This window comes from Nelusetta ayraudi, unplaced genomic scaffold (genome assembly GCF_046127955.1).
Source record: "Nelusetta ayraudi isolate G7.1 ecotype Tasmania unplaced genomic scaffold, CSIRO-AGI_Nayr_v1 ptg000011l, whole genome shotgun sequence".
Taxonomy (NCBI): domain Eukaryota; kingdom Metazoa; phylum Chordata; class Actinopteri; order Tetraodontiformes; family Monacanthidae; genus Nelusetta; species Nelusetta ayraudi.
The window spans coordinates 6015042-6035218 of NW_027466061.1; the positions used below are offsets into that span (position 1 = coordinate 6015042).

The window sequence follows — 20177 nt, forward strand, 5'->3', positions numbered from 1 at the left end:
GCTGGGATTAGCCCAATTTAGCCCAATACTGCTGTTTGAACTCGGTAGCAGTGTATTACAGACAGGGCCGGAGGGAAAAATCTGCACTTGTTCCACAAGACTGTGACACATTATTCTCTCATACCTGTAGTCAAGACCAACTAAAAGCCAGATACCATCAAAAAAAGAGTAGAGTAAAAAGAAAAAGGTGCCATCTGGATTTCAGGGAATATTGGAGCAGGACAGTGGTACAGCTGACTTATAGTCTGTATCCCTGCCTATCTCGCTTTCCAATCTGCCTTCCAGTATTTTTCACACTGTCAGATGCACACACACACACACACACACACACAAAGACACCCACACACACACGCTCGGTTCCTTTGTGCTACATATACAGTATTTGCCCTGGCTGATTACCCAGGAAAGAGAGGAAAGGAGCCTTGAAGGGAAGAGAGCGTAAAAAGCGTTGAATGTGCTGGTGTAATTTACCCCACCCGCACCGCTGTGTTTTTGTTTCTTCCCCGTTTTATTTTTTTATTTTTAACCCCCTGACTTTTTATAGTGTGAATGCATTATTCAGTACGCGGCGTTGCAATAAGCGTCATGCCGCCTATAGTGTGCACTGTTGTTGCCATTTCACATTTTAACAATGCCTCGTGTCCAGATGTTTGCTCAGACCTGCTGGCTGCAAAAAAAAAAAAAAGAAAGAGAGATAATCTGGAGAATTTTCAGCAAAAAGTCAGTAAAAGCCAGATTATATGATGGCTCTGAAGATTATTTTAGCCTGTTTTCATAGAGGTGGGCTGAGGGTGATTTTACCCTCTACATCCACAATCAGAGCCACACTGCGTTCGTGCTTTTTGAACATGTTCACACATGTCAATGCTGATAATTTGAAAGCCTGCTGTGTGTGGGTACAACCACAAGGAAAGCTGGCAATGACCTCATCGAGTTGACACGTGAAACAGAGCAACAGCCAATCAGGAAGCCGGATGACTGAAGGGGGAGGGCACAACAACCCAGATGCGTGTTGACGGCGATGGACAAAGTGAGACAGGCGTGAGGAGCAACTGGTTGATTTGTGGCTCGCTCTCTAACCCGTGTTCACGCCACGTCCCTGATTTAATTTGTCTTACCGCTGCCTGTCCGGGGTTCTCTGACCGGTGTCCCGATTTTGACCTCTGACCCCTGACATCAGCAAGCCCTTTCCATCCTCACAGCTGCCGCTCCCTGGCTACTATTTCCTGTTTTGGGGGCCATTCTCTGTACACCCGCGAGATGGTTGTGTCAGTGTGAAAATCCCAGTAGATCCCTGCAGACTCGGACCTGCAGCCTGTCTGGCACCATCAACCGTGTTCAATCTCATTGCAGTCCCCTTATCTTCCTCATTGTCATGCCTGCTTTAATCTTCAGCAAGTCATCTTCACCACGCCTATGTGTCAAAAATGTGATTGGCTGATCAGCTTTTTGTGGTAACGAGCCACTGAGCAGTTATGATAGAGCTGCAGGCCACAGTAGGCTTCCAATAGGTGCCGTTCTTTGCCTCTGTGAATCTGGAGCATGGTAAATCTTTACCTTTGAGGGAACTACTATCCTTTTTTGTTTGCTCCAGGCCTTACACAGTGTAGCAAGTGCCAAACCTAACCCAGGATGTATGGATGGTTGGTTTCTGTTTTTCCTTAATAATTGGAGCATATTAACCTCTGAGAATTAGTGTGAGGACGGTTATATAACTGAACTTCACCACATTCTTTCACTTTTATCTACACACCCACATAACATCAGTTAAATCGTCTGGTGACTCTCCATTTCCTGGCTGTCACTTTCATGAGGCGCTCCTGTCTATGTTGAATGAGCAGTTCACCCCGAGCATTAATTTTTCCGTCCACTCAGCTGCGCACGGATGAAAGGTCGGGCAAAAACACAAACCTCTCGCACAGCTTTGCAGCCAGACATCACTGAAACAAGTCTCCAGCTTCGTGGTTTGTTCAGGGAAACGCAGCAGCACTGCACATTTTAATCAACGAAAGAACAAGTCAGGCACTCAAGTTTGAATGTTTTTTTTTTTTTTTTCGGAAGGCACTTCTACAAGGCTGAAGCAGAATCAAATCTCATTCCAACTCAAGTGAAATGCAGTGAAGGTCTGCAGCGTCTGGACTTATAACGAGGTCATTATAAAACATGGCAGGGAGGGGAGGGACAGTATTGGGGTTTAACCTGATTCTTAAAAAAAATCTAAATAAAAAAAGCGCACGTTTTACAGCTGAGGAGCAAAACACTGCAGAGACAAGTTGAAAATGAGATGCCGCTTTGATGTGGAGCCGCCAGTGCAAACGCATGGCTGGATCAGACTGTCATATAGTTGACAGGAGCAGGTGTGGAGAAACTTTCCGTAGGTGCCGGTGAGATTTAATTGGGAGTCGCGCACCCTTGGCAAAGGCAGATGACACGAGTCTTAAATAATAGGCTGAGCGGGCTCGTTCATTATTTGGCTTTCACAATAAATTCCTCGTCCTCCGGCTCCAGAGTTGGGCTGCGCTTAAGTAGTTTGTCGTGCTGAATATCCTCGCCGGTGTGGTGCGATTGTTGGCCCGAGGCTGGTTGCAGCAAGTCAGCCTTGTCAGAGGCTGACGTTCAATTAGTCGGCTTACATAAAGCCTTTATATGTGCACACAGAGCCAAATTTGCACCAGAAAGCAATGGCAATAATATTAATGTTTGTGTGTTTCTTTGACGTGGTTTTAGGCTTTTTTATTTAGTTGGAGCTAATGCACAAAGTTGTTCCACGCAAGAAAGTTTGCGGATAAACTCTGACATGACGAAGGCTCGGGTCACATGACCAGTGCTGCTTGCGTCTTCCTGGTAGTTTCCAAAACGAGCGGGAACACATGACCTTTAGCACTGACGCATCAACCTGGATGAATGAGGATACTATAGTGTTGCAGTTATTCTGCTGGTTTTTATTTGCCTCTTTTTCATCCGGTAGACATGCAGCGCCGCCCTACAGGCGACAACATTTGAAGTGGCCTCATTAGTTTGCATCAAATCACTCGGAAAATCATAAGATCTTTTGGTTTTTCAGCCTGCTTTATATTGGCTCAACATCTTAGGGGAGCACGGAGAGTGGTGCTGAATTTTCTGTGTAAGACGATGCCCAAGCAAAAGGTAATGAGTTGACTGGACTGAGAGGTGACCAAGCGTTTAGAAGCCGTTTTTATTTATTCATTTTTTTGCCCCAATAAGCCGAGTAACTTTGATGGGGAGCAGCTCGTACGCATCTAGTGGCCTCAGCTGCTCAGCGGAGTGAAAAGTGTAAGGTGGAGAGGAAAAAAAAACAGTCAGTGTGGGCTTCCTTAAATCAGTGAGACTAATGAGAGATAGTTTATAGCTTTGCCTGAGCGTACTCCTGAAGAAGGAAAGAGGACCCTGGCAGCTGTTTGCAGCCGAGACAGAAGTAGAATGGAGGAATTGAAGCAAAGTGTGACGCGATGCCACGTAAAGAAGAGATAAAAGATTCCCGATAAATATTGGTGCAACTGTGAGCACGCAGGCATTGGCCCCACAAGTCGACTGGCGGCTCCTGTACATGGTCCCGATGCAGCTATTTCTGGTGCTAGCTCAAGGACGTAGCGATATGGACGGCAAAACTGGAACACTTTGATTTCACTCTCAGGCAGCGTTTGACCGGATTTAGGCAGAAACCATTATCATGTTCACTGCACACAGTACTGTGCTATTACAAAGTGACGTCCTTCATTCTATCAGAAGGAAGATGCATTACACCCAGACAAAACAGTCGGCTTACACACGTCTTCTGGTCGGAGTTGCGGCTGCTTCTCCCGTCAGATAGCAGAGCCAGAGACACCAGAGCCTTTCCATTATTTTCTGCTGAAACATCGCCTTTAAATACTGCGTGCTTCTAATTTAATTTTGTTTAGGATGGCTGAACACAGAGACTGAACTGGCAACTCTCCCCTGGGACCATAATTAAGTGAAAGCATAATAAAATATGCGTTGCACATCCCAAAACGATTTTGGCTATTCATTACGCTGAAATGTTCGTGGGGAAAATACACGAAGTAATTATTCTGAAAGTTGTACCGGAGAAAGTGAACATTTTTTTTTTTTTTTTTTGAAAGGGGGTGATTTTTGTCTCCTTTGACTGAAAGTGTCGTCCAGCTGGCACCAAGGCCTTGGGCTGATCCTGATTCTCATCATTGGGGTTGCAGCAACGCAGTAGCAGACGTGTCTTGATCATGTTGTGGTCATGTGGCAGTTTAAAATAATAAGCTATTTGGATTAATTCTGTTCTATTATTCTATCATTAGTTTAATAATCAGTTCATTTCTACAACTCTTTGCTGGTTTGGGAAAGAAGGAACTAATGGAACCTACAGTAAATGTCCCATCTTGGTTTGTGCACCCAACACAGTCAGTTAGTCAGAGGTTCACCTTGTAATGTGAAATAATGTTTTTAAGAATAAACCTGTATTATTTGTCCAATCTGCATATGCACTGGATGTTTAAAAGTTGAGATTGTGTAAATTTTGTAACTTTGACAGCAAAATGGACTATTACTAATACACACCTATTAGACAACCTATTAGTTATTCATGTTGTAATTGTTCAAGGTCTAATTAATGTAAAAAAAAAAAAAAAATTACACATTTTGTTCCACTGGGATATTTTCTCATTCCTCCCTTCCATTCTCGTCTTTCAGCTGACTGCTATTGCAGCTTCATTATCCCACAGTTAAGCCTGGCTTAAGCCAATATTTGAACCTCACCGCTCATTTTCATTTTCCTCCGGTGTCACTGTTGCTGTTACTGCGTGACGTACAGGCACAAAGCGGTGTGGGACTGGTTTTCAAACGCTTTTGACGGTGTCAGACAATTCAGTCAGCCCGATTCGGCTTCTTCCACAGTTGGAGCGGAGCCGCGAGCGGCGCCGTGTCACATGCGCGGCGTCTGAAAATGTCACAGTGACACGACAGCGCTGGCTGCCGTGGTGGTGACGCTGCAGCAAGTGGACCTCAGCCGAGCTGTCGTGCGTCACGTTGACGGAGGTGAAAGCGGCCAGCTGACCTCCGTCCTTGCGCACTTCATCTTTTCAGAGGTTTCGTCACACAGAGGTGCACAAACACTCGGCCTTGTTAGCATCGCGGCCGGTAAACAAACCTGGCCGCGATCTTTCGAATGAATCTTTATTGACAGTTGTCAATAGTGGAGCCAGACAGGCAGTGGGAGGCGGCGTTTCCTCCCTCACACGTACGGCGCGGGCGCTCGGGTTTCGCGGCTCGCCGATCGAAAAACCGCACAGAGCACGGCGCATGAATCGGGAGCGACTGACTCATGCAGTATTAAACCGAGGGATTTCTAAAACTGCTCCGTGTGTGCGCGCGCGCGTGTGTGAGCCCAGCCGTAGGCAACTGCAGGCGCAGAATAAATTGGGCTTATTGACGAAAATAGATAGCCGACACAAAAACAAATGTAATCAACCAGATGCGGTGCATGCTTTTCTGTAACTATGTCAATACCTTTGAGAAATTAGCGAAAAGAAATGCAATTAAATAAAAAAAAAAGAGAAGGGAAGGGAGACGCGGGAAGCCTGAGAAAGACGGCTCACGGTATAAAACGATCTCCGACGCACACAGCTGCCGGTGAGGCGGCCTGTCTGGCGGGATAAACAAATCAGACTAATGAAGCGACTACAGGCACAACAGGCTGGAATCAGGCTGATGTTACTGATCGTGCCGTTTTACTTTCCCCGTCCAGTCAGGTTGTTCCCATCGCGTGCTCTTCGCTATTCAAAAATGAACAAAAAAATAAACGATTAAAGAGGAACGGAACCTGCCAGGCCGGAGGAAATTGAGGCCAAGAATTTTTTCTCACAACAGCCTCAGACATCTTTTGAAGCGCCGCGTCAGGGTCGAGACTGCCGTGCGTTACCTTGAGTTACAGTCGAATGGGAAGGATGTCGGCCTGGGGGGATCTGGCTCGGCGTGGCCTAAAAGATTGCACAGCTCAATCGTGGAGGCTCCGAGCGGGAACGTCTGCCGCCATCAGCACATCGGACAATTCCCCGGCATCCTTCACGTGCGCCGGCGCCGCCGCCGCCTTGTTTCATGTTGACTCTAAGACCCGAGCTTCTCCATATCACAATGCATCTTAATTATTCAGAGGCCAATCAGCCGTCGAGACTATTTAAATCCCCCGACTGACTTAACAAGTCAAATCCTATTTGATGTTTTCCGATGCTCATTAGCATGCAGATTCGTGCAGCGGCGGGCCGGTGGAAGTGGCAGCCCGGCGAGTTGCAGGTAGTCGAGGGAGAGAAGATTAAAATTTGATTTAGCTCAAAATGAGAATCCAACGGATCATGATGGGGGAGTTGGACACGGCCGGGTTTAAATTTTCAGCACCTGAAGTGCACATCTGACAGGAGACTCATCACAGGGGCTCAGGATGAAGTGTGCGCTGGGCTTAGAGGGGGAGTGGGGGAGGGGGAGGTATCGTCGAATTAATATCAAGCCACAAAAAAATTTAGTGACAGGAGAAGAGCAGTTGACAAGTTAACACGTCACTGATTGCACCGGGTGGGAAATTGTCAAGTGAAAATGTATTTTTTTTTTTTTCTGAGTCATTGTTTTGTTCTATATCACTCTTACGTAGGAAAATGAAATTTTCAGCGGCTCCAGGAGGAATTTGGAGTTACAAAAATTCAGAGTTTCCACGGAAAAAGGAAGCCGCTAAATAGAGAAAAGGTTCAACACAGCAGTGGTGAGAGAGACAGCAGAGGCAAATGACTTCAATTAGCAGCCCCGGCCTAATGAGAGGCCCATTCTTTCAGCCAGCACATCAGGATTGATTTTATTTGCGCTTCGCTCTCAAACAGAAAGCTCGGCCGCCGCTCGGCCTCCCCTCGGGCAGCGTCCGCACTCTATAATTTAAAAAGGAACTGCTCAGGTAGAGCGTTTTAGCACCAAAACGTAAATAAACACAACCTTTCTTGCTTTTTTTTGGTGTTTTGTTTTCATTTTAAAGGTAACTTTATAAATGTATGCCCCTACAACTCCGCAATACCGCCGGGCATTTTCAGCTTTTCAAATTGATTTTTTTTTTCATTTAAATAACGAGCAGGAGCAGTACAACTCGGCGGTGTTTGTGATATTGCGCTGGTGGTTTTGGTTGTCATCAATTATTCGCCGTGGATGACATACAATTTTAAATAATATTGACACCCTAATGGAAAAGCTGCAAGGTTGTGATTTTTATTACTCATTTTGTTTTTGTCATTTAATGCAGGAATTTACTTTGATTTTAAACATAATCAAAGCAATTTTTGAGCCCAACTTGGCATCCTCAGATTGGGTTTTTCATGAACAGACTTGATGGAGCACATCTGACAAACAAAGCGGAATTGTTTTTATGAATTTGACGGTCAGTGCCAGCGTGTGTGTTGGCACTGAACTTTTTGAGTAGCGAAAGTGTGTTTCTGATAAGAGATGCGGGCCTGACCAAGGTTGTACTGCATGTTCTGCAGAGAGGCAGTGGAAATCTCTTGAAAAGGGGTCAATAATTCAACATCAAAGGGAAAATAAAATCTGGGTGCAGGTTAAGGAGTGTCATAAATTAAACAGTAGCTCTGCTTCCATCTGCCCGCTTTCATTTGGATGGGCGCAGGAAAGAAAACACCCCAAAAAAATCACAATTCCTTCAAGCAGTCAGGTGGAAAAATTGCACACAAACAGAGCAAATAGAAAGAGATTTTAGAAATAAGAGCTGTGACCTAAATGCCACTCTGGCAATATCGGTTGAGTTGCTGTCACCATTCCGACCTCTGACCTCTTACATCAACCAGACATGGTCTTCCACAAAGACACTTAAATCCCCTTTTTATGCTCGTCTTCAACTTCAGCCGTCCTCACCACATCTGCGTGCCGGAATGCCCTGAGCTGCTGTCATGTGATTGGTTGATAAGACATTCGCGTCAACCAGCAGTTGAATATTACATCCAATGAGGTGGGTGCCAAGTTTTCAGCGTGAACCTGATGAGGGAGCTTTTTCTGAATTAAACGGGAAATAAGGAATAAATAAAATAGCTTTGCTGTGCCTTCTACGGTGGCGTATCGTAGCTGAGTGGACCACCGAATGTTGGTCCCAATGAACCCACTCCAAACATCCATACATGTCACAGACGGAAACTAACATTGCTCGCTCTGCTCATGAATAAAAAAAAAAAAAAAATGCAACACACTTTTATACTGTTATGGAAGTCCAGCTAGTTTCAAGTTTCCGTGTTGATGTGATCCACTCTTTAGTGTGCAAGAAAAAAAAAAAAAAAACTAAAATTTTCCCAGAGCCGGGTGTGATGTCCTTCAGATTTACTCTTTTGTTCCAAACCAGCTCCTCCAAAACTCTTCTTGCTGTCATAAGTGACAACGAAAGGAACAAATCCCATCTTGAGGAGTGCAAATCCGTGAATACTTTTGCGAATATAAAAAAAAAAAAAAAAAGCCAGGAATAAAACTCCAACAGAACTCAAGCGTCTTGTGTCTCCTCTTTTAGCTCATTTTCCACTTTATATGAAGAACCTTTTTTGCCTAATAATGTAACAATATATTGATTCTAGGTGCAGGACCTCCTGCCAGAGGGGATCCTAATCAACCTCACCGCCAACTTATCTGAATATACGGTTTGCGGTTGGCTGTGAGCCGTCATCAAAGGAAGGAAAAAAAAATGAATAACCTGCGATGTTGACTGGCCTCGTGACGGAGAGGGAAAATAATTTAGGAGATGCCGGTGATCTATACACTTATTAAGCGATGGTCTCTCCCAATCGATGGCCGCTGATGAATAGTGTGATGCACGGGCTGCCGCTCGTTCTCAACCCCCCCCCCCCCCCCCCCACACACACACACACACACACACACACACACACACACACCTCGCGCCCCACTCGTGGCATATGGTTCGATTCCATCTTTAAGACGGAAATAAACAAATAAATAAACGGAGCGCAGCGAGTAACTCCTTTAGGTAAAGCTGTGTGGAGGCTCAGCTCCCTGATGGCATTGCCTTTAGCTTAGATATAATATCACTGCACATCCCAGCCTCCTTACCTTCTGCCAGGCAGATTAGTGCTTTTATCAATAAGCAGCTTAGCACCAAAGTGTCCCTCAATAATATGCCATGGTATTTTCTCTCTCTCTCTCTCGCTCTCTCTCTCTCTCTCTCTCTCCCACTGCTCTAACTCCCCGGGCTTCCCTCTCCCTGTCTGCTGCTCTTTACGCATCAGCCTCAGCCTCGCATTTTCCTGCCAAACACCCCACCCCGCCCTTCTCCCTTTTATTATTATTTTTTTTTTAACCTTTGACTGAGAGAAAAGCTCGGCGCATTGTGCGTATTCCTGTCTTCGGGTCGCATTAGGAGCCCCAGACAGGGTCCTGGAGGAGCAGAAGAGCAGCAACCCCCTCCCCCCAGACCCCCACCACCACCACCAGACATCCTAGCCCATTATAGAAGCCTGCAGTGCACCATAAAAAGCCATTAAGGTCCATTAGGGAAGCACTCTCGCCCACAGACACCTTTAAGGGGAGAAGCCACAAAGGTGCACGGTTACAGCGGGTGTAAAACTTATTTGATTTGTCTTGGAGGCGTCGTGTTGTCCCCGGCAGGTTTTATTAGGAACCGTGTGTCTCAACAACTGTCACCCAAGACGTGGCAGATCGGGCAATATTGCCGTACGGCGGCTCCACCTCGCCGCCGTCAGACGTTGGACAGAAATCTGCCGTTGCTTTTCCGCTCTCGATCCCTTAAATTTCAGGACGTCCGCCCCCAATTTGGTCGCAAGAAAAAAAAAGCGGCGCATCATCGATATTAGCCAGAGCCAAAATGAAGCCAAAGTGAGGCCGCCGCCCGCTGAGGTTTTTGCGCTCGCTCTTCAGCTGTCTGAACGTGGCTCTTCAGCAAATGGCAGCTCCTTCTTCTGCACTCCCTCAAATGGAACAATTGCTCACCACTGAGAGGTCTCGGCGCTCTGCCTCTCATGTGATCAGCCGCACTGCTTATTGCGTTTGATGAGCCTGACCCAAATCTTCCAGCAGCAGACACATTTTTCTTTTTTTTTTTTTTTCCGCTCCTTCGTAGCCAGTTTGAAAATTCTAAATCCTCAATGAAGTCAGAGGTGAATCCAAGACTTCTGGTCATAAATCACAATTTTCTGGTTTACTTCAGTTCGAGGGGTAAAACAAAAAAAAAAGTAATAGTTAAGCACGCTGTCTCTCGGGGGATTTGCATGACGGATTTTGAGGACGATGAACAGATGTGCAACCGCCAGCGAGCATTTGCAACACTGTTTCTGAACACTTTCACTGGCTTCACTCCTTTTTTCAGCCAGTGTGGTGGGTTGCCTTCTGAAATCTCACGCATCCATCTTTCCGACCTCAGATAGAAAGTCTATTCATGCTGTCTTAGCGATGAGTCACCAATCAGATGCCTTTGAGTTGTCGTAATAGCAGGAAGCCGCGGGTTGGCTTCAGAAGCTGCAGACAAAGACGAAAAAAGAAGAAAAAAAAAGAGATTCCATTCCAAGCATTAAAAGAACGACACAGTAGACTTCTCTCGGTGGGAAAGATGTCTTCGCTTTCCACCGCGATTGTTCTTGACAAGAGTTTAGTCACACAGTGGTGGCGTGCCGCTACTCGCCATGGGGCGTTGAGTTGCAGCTGATGTCGGCCCTCGCAAACAGGGAGCCTCAAGCTGTTGCTCCAATATGAAATCGGATTGATCTGATTGGTCTGCTGATTGCGAGGGACAGGAAACAAAAGTTCTGTGCATTTTTTTTTTTTTTTTCTTCACAAACACATGGCGACCAGGCTGATGCGTGGAATAAATAATAATAAAGAGGGAAAAAGGAAGCATTCTACAGTATGTGGCGCACCAGGCTAGAGCAGGTGGAGACATCATGGCCAGGTTTGAGTTTAAAGCCATTTTCCACAACGTATGATTAAGACAGTACACACACATACATTTGCAATTAGAGAAATTATTAGGGATCAGATCTTTTGGTGTAGCGTTACAGAGCATCTCCTGCGAGCCAACTGGCACAGGAGCAGCATCTGGACTCTTCTTGACCTGAATGGAGGAAAAAGCTTCATTAGTGTTATTAGAAACACCTGTTTCAATCCAGCTTTTTCTTCCCCTCCACCGCCCCCATGCTCGAAATGGCTCCCGTGGAAATGGTCCATTGTAATAAGCCGGTGAAAGGTGAACGAGGGGGGCGTGGAGGTGAACGCGACCGTCGATCTTGGACTGCGGCTCGTCAGCTCGATGAGACGCAGGTGTGCACATCAACTGACGCCAGAGGGAGGGGAAGCCAGCAGGCGCACAAACGCGACATTAAAACCACCGACGTTACAAATTAATATCATTCCCCATCTGCTGCTCTGTGTATTGTACAGCAGTTTGTCCCATCCTGAACGATTTTCAGAAGGTAGCAATAGCCATGTATTTGTTGCAATTTTTGTGCTATTTCTACAGAGACAGATGCTTGTTGGAATCTGGATATGTGTGCTAGAAATTGCTAACTCGCATGTCTGCATACCAAATGATGCCGCAGTGGCGTACTGGCGTTAGCATGTTCGCTATCGCAACCACATTTTAGTAATTCATAAACATTGTGTGCTGTATGTTGCTTCAGCCTATTTGTTGTCCACCGTGATCCTGAACTCACCCACTTTATTAGTTAATTGTTTCAAATGCTTGCTAAAAGCGAACACCACATAGCCAATCACATGGCAGCAACAACTGTGCATTTTAGGCATGTAGACGTTGTGAAGACGACATGCTGAAGTCCAGACGAGTATCAGAATGGGATGATTTAAGTGATGGATTGTGATTGTTGGTGCCAGATGGTCTGATCTGTTACACTCACTAGGTACACCGGGTGCATACCTAACATAGTGGCCACTCATCGAATGCAAATGGAGTGTGTTTATTTTGCATCATGGCAGAGTAACTGCGATTAGATTGACTGTAAGACAGGGAATTTACTCAACACCGCCGTTAACGTCCATCAACCTACTTCCCCACCTCCTTCAAAACACCATAGAAAGTGTCTAGAAACAACCAGATAAGTTTCAGGTCTCCACCTGGCCTATAAATACTACAAATAAAAAAATCCAGCTGAGCTATGTTGGATGTGCGGCTTTAATGTATTAAAAAAAAAGAAATGGCTTCATGCAGTGTTGCTACCATGCAAAGCTCTGTTTTGTCTCGGAGGGTGTTGCGGTTAAAATAAACCCCACATTAATATAAGATCCAGCGTTCGCGGGAACAATGCACTATCGCCAGAATCGATGACGCTCACCTCATTTAGCAGGGCGGTATACATATTGTTCTACTGAGGCTTTAGTCTCGCATTGTGTGGCTCAAGCTGTGAATAGGGTTTATTTACAGCGCAATACTATATACTGTATGTGTAAATATATATATATATATATATACATAGCAGGTTTATGTTTGACTGCTGTAAACACCAACACTAACTGTTATCTTTCCACTTTGTCAAGCCCTTGTTGTCTCGCACAGTCTTTGGAGAAACACTTTTGAACTAGCAGACCTTCAAATCACATCCATGTTTCACATTAAAATAAATTATTGTAATTGGAATCATTATTATGCCTCTGCAACATTAAATTTGCGGCACCCACAAAGGCTCAGATCAGGCTGCAGTTTCAAATCATAATGCATACTTGATAGGTCAGGTGCACACTGATTACATTGATTTTCTTCCACAATCAAAGGTGGAGGAATGAAAAACCTCAAATTTTAATTCAAGAATGCACATTCAAGTGTTATCAATACGATTATGAAACATATTGTTTGCGAGTGAGTGCTGAGTGAATGTGGTAATGACCAAAAGTAGCGTAGCTATGGCTTTTACATTTCAAATGAGATACCTTCCTGTCATATTGATTTTTTTTGAATGAAAGACTAAAAAGGGGAGAGATAATGTCCAAGATAAATAATCTCATTAGTTTGATGTACTTAACGTGTCTTAATGTGAATGAAAAATAAAAACAATCTTCAATCTTCACGATACAACAGGTGCAATTTTCTTTTTAAGACAATCATGATTGTGTCACCTCGTCACTAAATTGCATTTCTTTTTCTTCCTGAGCTTTCAACATTCATGACAAAGCAATTAGTCTCATTCGTTTCTCATTCATTTTACATTTAGATACACTGGCAATTAGCACCAATCTCCCGCGGCAAAACTCGCACTCACTACACAACGGCGGCGGCGGCGGTGTCGACGGCAGCAGCCTCTCTAACTGAGCTTTCAGGCCCGCCGCTTGTAACAGCTTAAAGCAGCGGCATGGAGATATTTTAGGATGTTTTTTCTTTTTCTTTTTCTTATCGTCTGTTTTCCCAAGAGTTACGTGCGAACAATGTCACCTCTGCGTGTTCACAGCAGAAGAAGTCTTGTGATGTGTTGCTGAGTCTTGGCGCTGTGATTTAAGGGGTCTGCAGAGTGTACCAGCCAAAAAAAACACAAAAAAAACCCAACAAAAAAGCCTCCAACTGAATGACCGCGCCAACAATGTCAAATTATTCCGTTTTTCGCTAAAAGTCGAAAGCTGCTCCGTGTTTGGACGTGACGGCCGAGGCGCGCGCTAATATTAGAAATGCAAGGTTTGAGGGTGGTCCGCCTCCGTGGCCCCAGGGGCGATGGGTTGGCCTCTCTTGTAGCTGCAGGACATCTTGTTAGATCTGAGGTGAAAGCAGATGAGAGCTTGCGGGCCTCCCTGCCTCCTTCCAACTTATTTGGCCTTCTCAACACTGAGCCCAAAGCTCAGCGGTGCGTGGAAAAACGCGGCTCGGCGGCGGAATAAAAGATGAAGGAGCCTCGCATGAAACCGCTCATCACAGATTTTAATGCATCCACGTGTCGCCGCGATGAAAAGCAATCAGTAACAAATGGGAATAGGGGTTGGTGGTGGTGGGAATATGCCCTGGTACACCTGGGGCAGGGGGACGGGGGGGGGGGGGGTCGCCTTGCTGTCAGAGCAAAGTGGCTCCTGTAAAAATAAGCAGAAATGACAAAGAAATGAAAACACTGAGGCGGGTGGAATCATTGGGAACCCGACATGCTTGTTAAGTAAGTGCACAAGCAGCAGAAACACATTGGGCGCAGTAATTGCAGACCTCCTCCGCGGACAGCTACACCGCATGCGATGAGCTGCAGAAAGTTTTTTTTTTTGGTTTGTTTTCTTCTTAACACCCCCAGCAGAGGATTTTTTTTCCCCCCTCACCCCACTGAGGAAGCAGCACAACACTACTCATTAGAGGGCTAAGGTTGGGTGAGACACTAACCCAATAAAAGTTTTCCCAATTCTGCCTGTGATGCATGCAGGAGTGCAGGATCAGCATGTTGCTTCCCTCCCTTTCCACGCGGGTGGTACGCGCCGAGCCCAGAGTCAAGCCGAGCTGGAAGCAGCTGTTCTGCACTTTGAATCGTTCATCTTCTGTTGAGCTTTGTGACGGAATACAATCGTGCGGATATGAGATGTGGCTCATTAACTTATTCCCCACCCACCGCCACCCACCACCTCCCCGCTCGCCGCCCGCCCGCCCGCACCCGAGATACAGCGCTGCGATTTCCGGAATCGCGGTACCGCATACGGAATGGCAGAATCCACGATTAAAAATGCAATCCCTTATTAAAAACACAGCAATCAAAGATTCATCAAAGGTTTTTCTCTGGTTGGAACATTTTCCCGGTGAGCAGCTACCGCACGGGGACAAATCACGTGTCGCTTTGCAAACGCGGCCATCCACAACCAAGTCATGTCGTTGAAAGAACTGCCTAAAAAATGCCTGCTGCCTACATGTCCAAAGAGCAGGTGTTGTTTGAAGAGTATGAGAAAAAAAAGAACATCAAGTTTAGGAAAACTCTTCACAATCTTAAGTCAACCTTGAAATCTAAATGTTGCATTGCCCCAGTAAATACAAATGGAATGTGTTTTTCAAGGCTGACCGAAAATCTCTGTTTTAGATGGATTATTGCAGCAGCTAGCAACAGCAGAATACCCACAGAATCCAGAGTGTCAACAATTAGAAAATCAATGTAAAAAAAAACAATGTATAGATGTATGTATATTATTGCAGCAACCATATGTTAAATAAGCCCTTTCTTCCTAACAAGTCAACAGGAAATAGAGTCAATAGAGGTTACAACTGAAATAATTCCTCATTCATCATTCAAATGTGCCATTAGGTGATTGTAATCCTGCCCTCTGGCTATAGGTTGCTACCGTTACTGGGCCGTGCATTAGTCGCGGCTCAGCGGGCACGTCCACGCAGGCGGACATAATTGCACGCGTCTGCACCGTGGAGTGCGGAGGGAGAGGGGGAGGGGTGATGGTGGTGGTGGTGGTGGGTGGGGGTGCTGCGCTCGGGCGTGAGTTGCATCCTGGTCCTCGGGGACGGGGAGAGAGGGCAGGTGTTGGCAGAGGTTGGAGGGTTTGATGGCGATGGGTGGTTTGGCAGTGAGGGCAGGAAGGGGGGGGGGGTTCGAGAGAGGTAGGGGGTATAGGGAGGAGGGGGAGGGGGGCCGGCGGGCCAGATCGCGTCCTTGCAGTTACGGAGGAGAAACAAACTGATCTGACAGTGACAAATGAAGCGTCTCCTCTCCCCCAACTGCCAGTTTTTACCCCTCTCGCACTCCATCCCCTCCTTCAGTCTTCATCGCTCTTGTTTTCCAACTCTGACTTTTTTTTTTCCCCTTTCAAAAGTTTGCTTTCTCCCCGAGATGCTCTTTAACCCCTGAGCTTCCAATTATTACCTCTGCGGGCCTTTAAGAATAAAATAAAAACAAAACAGACAGTTTCTAATTACCTCCTTGCCCCTGTGCCGTGTCACAGAGGTGGTTAACATGGCATTTAGAAACTATAAATTGTCCTGCATTCCTTTTTTTTTTTCTCCCCCTGCCTGCATGTGCTTTTGAGCGTAATTGTCATAGCTGGATCCCATTAAAGCAGGAAACAGTGAAGTAGCACAAAGGATGAAGGCATAGCTCAGCAGTGATTATTGTTGAAGTTTAATGACTGTCTTGCTCCTGTAATGGACCTTCTGGGGTGTTGAAATGAGATGCCAAGCAGAGACAATTAATTGCTTGGCTTCCTTTTGTCCCCGCCCCCCCATCCCCCTGTGTATGAGACTGCAACCTGATAAAAGCAAGACTTCAGGGCCACCCTAATGCCTTTGCAGGCTCTCCTTCTGACTCTCGTGTTGGACAAGTTGCATTTGTGTCTGGGTTTTTTGTGTGCGCTAACACGCCACGAACGCTCAGCTCGGAATCTCCGGGCAGGAAGGAAGGAGGGCGCAGCACAGTTGTAAACTCGTATGATTGCCCGAAATATTTGGCCAGCGATGCTGGCCGTGTTTAGAGAGACTCCAAGAGTGAAAGACTAATGCAGATATCAGCGGGGTGATGAATGTGTCGTGTACGCGCTGTCGGTTCCTGTTCGATCGGAGGAAGTGTGCGCGAGAGGTGACAGGTTATTAATGGCGGCCACAGTGCCCCCTGTGGGACAATTTGTCTTCCTCTAAAGATGCTCAAGTGCAAGTGTTGACACTTTTTTTTTCCGTGCAAGACTTCCCACCGAAGTTCCCAAAACATTGGAGGGGAGGGAAGGAGGGTGATTTTTTTTTTTTAGCGCCTCCGCCTGCGCTGCCTTGCGTGAATTAAAAAAAAAATTAAAAAAATAAAGAATCTGCACCTGTGTCGTGCGTTTCTGTTCATCGCGGAGCCATTAGATCTCTAAACGCGGGATTAAAGGCTAACCGCTGTTTAGAATCTCCTGAAGGCAAAGCAGATGTTGCGGGCGAAGACGCATTTGGTCCGTCCGGTTGGCGGAGCGGAGCAAACTGACGCCGTGCTCGCAGTTAAACGGCAGACTAAACACATTCCATGGGGGGGTGGGGGTGCAACACGCCTGATTGTGAGCATTAAAAATGCATTGGCGTTTGTGAATCATTATGAAGCAAATTCCAGTGCAGTGCACACAGGAGACGGGTGCAAAGCCATGAGGCAGCGCAAATAGTGGGCTGTGTTATTCAATGTATGGTCTATGATGCAAACAGAGGAAGGTAGAAAAAAAAAAGGCTAAATGTGCACGTTTTGCCATGCCATTTTCCTTTTGGTCCGGCAACAATCTGCAGCACCATTAACAAAACTGCTGGCCACGGGGAACGGGAATAAATAAATAAAGTCAGTAATAATGCAACCTGGACTAAAAACCATCAGTCTGTCAGTGGAGAATCCTAATAGCGGACAAGGCGGCCAGCGCCACTTATTTAATTTGTTTTCATATTATTTCCGCACATTTCCATATTTTTATTTCTCAAGGCGGTCATGCACGGCGGCGCCGATTTCCAAACCCAGTGCCTGTCTCCTTTTTTCCCCCACTAATTGTCACTGCACACAAAGCGCTCGCAGTGAGGACTGAAGCACGGCGGCGGCAGCGGCGGCGGCAGGAATCCGGGCTCTCAACATAATGACTCTCAGAGGCTGCCGCTGCAGTGCGATTGTTTCTGGTTCGCAGTCATATGAAATGTCATCTGGTATTTGACAAGATATGAAGAAACAATCCCCTCCGAGTGCGCTACTGAACGCCACATTTTCTTATATTGTTCACTCGTTATAATCAAGGCCTTTCGGGTGACCCGTGTCATTGTGCGATAAAACTAATTATTTTTCACTAGAATTATCATCGTCTCCGCTGTCTCGAGGTCGGAATAACTGCCGGCGCTCAAGTGATTAGACTCGCCGTGGATTTTTCATGTTCTCGCAAGAAATTTGGTCCCCGGTTCGTCATTAACAAAGTTTTGATTTGATTTGTGAACTTGTTTTCAAGGAGGGAAAGGTTCAGCAGCGCCCGCTTGTCGGTTTGCATGTCTAGCTTTATCCTGTGGAGGTGATGTGGATGTGGCTTCATCCGATTTGCCTTTCAACAAGGCACAACATTCTAATATCCAAAGCTCCGCATCAGAGCGTATGGAGAGTAACCAGGATTACAGCATAGCAGTTTGTTTTGCACGTTACCTGTCGGCATCCAAACCCAACGTGTTCCAAATATGAACGCATACCTCTTCGTTCGATTCGTTTGAGATGCGTTCACATTGAGGAATACTTTCTACAGTCTAAACAGGGTGTGTAATGATTGCCTCATATGACTGCCATGGACGTCATATAGTTAAAATTCTTGGAAGAGGGATGAAACAAATTAGCCTGCTAGCTAACTGTAAATTACAGCAAGCTAGTGCACATGCTACCAGTTACATTGGCACATTTTATTTTATTTTTTTTTTGGGCGGGCGATACATTGTTGTGTTTCTTGCACTAGTACGACGTCTAGAGCACTGCATTGAGGTATGCTAATGTAAGCGATTGGGCGCACACTTCCCGTCTTTTCCCCTTTTTTTGATAATTAATAATTCATCTGTGCTCCAACTGTCCTGGCGATATTGGTATGAGGTAGGTCAGTTACTACAGATCAGCAGGCAAGAAAAGCAAGCCAGCCAAGGTTCAAATGCTGCGTTCCAGCTGTTAAGTAGTTCGATGGCACTGCAGGATTGGGTTTTGCATCTAAGGCTTCCTTTGCCCGGCACATTGATATTTCCATGGTTGCACAGTTGGAGCTCGAGGGCATCCACGGACTGTTGTCCGGTTTCCACTTCACTTCAGACAATGTTCACTCGCCGCAGCTGCAGCCGCTGTTGCAAGCTCAAAGAAATATTTCTGAATGCTTCGCTCCCAATCATACAAATGCGCATCTCACGGTCCGACACTGGGGTTGTTCCACTTGTGTGTGGTCACGGTTCTACAATATATGAAAAATGACAGGGCTCACTATAGCCTCAAAGATAGAATTAAATGTGAGTCCAGACACATTAGGAAGAAAAAAAAAATACATATTCTGGTTTTATGTTGTTGTTTTTCTTTCCTTTTTTGGCAATGCTTCAAGAAGTTGCATGAAATACAGACACATACCTGTTCAAAGCACGGCACTGAATCACAAGTGATACATTTCGTTTGACTGACAAGACAAAAGATGCACAATTTATCACAGAATCTGCCAGCGAGCTTTATGAGCTTGGTTTCAATAAAATAAAATAAAAACTTTTCATTTGAGTTTATTTCACTTGGGTAAAATATCATTTGCTGTTGTTTATGAAGTTCACATAGCAATGGATACAATTTTGCTTTTTGCTTTTTTGTTTTGTTATCAAACATTTTATCCTGTGCGCACTGCTAATTGACTAAATGTACAATAAATGTTGCCACATTGAAAAGTGCTTGGTCATTCTCAGGGACTTTCCGGAGGAGTCACAGCACCACGGCTCGACCAAGTTGCAATTTAATTAACTCTGTCATTAATCAGAGGAAAAGCCACGCGGACATTGACACCTAAAATGCCTTTTCCGCTCTTTTTGCAAGGGGCTGCATCAGCACGTCCAGGCAAAAGTCGGCTAAAGTGGGCTCTTTACACCCAATAAAATAAATTATAAAACGACACTTTACAACCCTGAGATAAGTGGATCGGGGCGAGGCTGCAGAACCTCAACACGCATCTGCACTAATCGCACTTCAATGGCAACGAAAACCACCCGTCAAATTCCCAAAAAGCTTTTACTCAGCGTAATCTGACCTTTGCACAATCTTTAAACGGAATTCAGGGCTGTTGCTAGCTCGGGCTGTGGCGTCCCACCGCAGCACGGTGCCGTCCGATCCCTCCGTGCCTCCACCGAACAGCCGCGTCAATGCGTGAGACTGGGAAACAGCTGTTGCAGCTAACAGGGAGCAACCGACGCGGCGCCGCCGCCCACTCGGCGCTAACGCTTGCCTCTCAGCTCGCAGGCAGGCTGGAGCTGCTTTCATGGGACAGATGGAGTTCAGAGGAACACTGGTGACATTTACTTACACCAGGCTTCAAATAACCAAAGTCAACAAAGTAAGCGACTCCCCGAGAAAACTCTTTAAAAAAAAAAAGAAATCCAAACTGTCAGAACGTTGTGTTCGCTTTGTGGGACACGGATGCTTTATTTTTGGATGGCTTGACAGCTGCTTCCCAACAAGGCTTTGAAACCAATATATCGTGCAAAATACATACTCCGCTGGCTAATTCGC

At 45.8% G+C, this 20177-nt stretch overlaps 1 protein-coding gene and 1 long non-coding RNA gene across 2 annotated transcripts in view; both read left to right on the forward strand.

The window, feature by feature from the left end:
- The window catches only part of LOC142884570 (uncharacterized), a 318763-nt gene that overhangs the window by 150156 nt on the left and 148430 nt on the right, over positions 1–20177 (forward strand). The gene's annotated exons all lie outside the window — the stretch shown is intronic.
- Positions 1–20177, forward strand: part of pcdh1a (protocadherin 1a) — a 97639-nt gene that overhangs the window by 17794 nt on the left and 59668 nt on the right. The gene's annotated exons all lie outside the window — the stretch shown is intronic.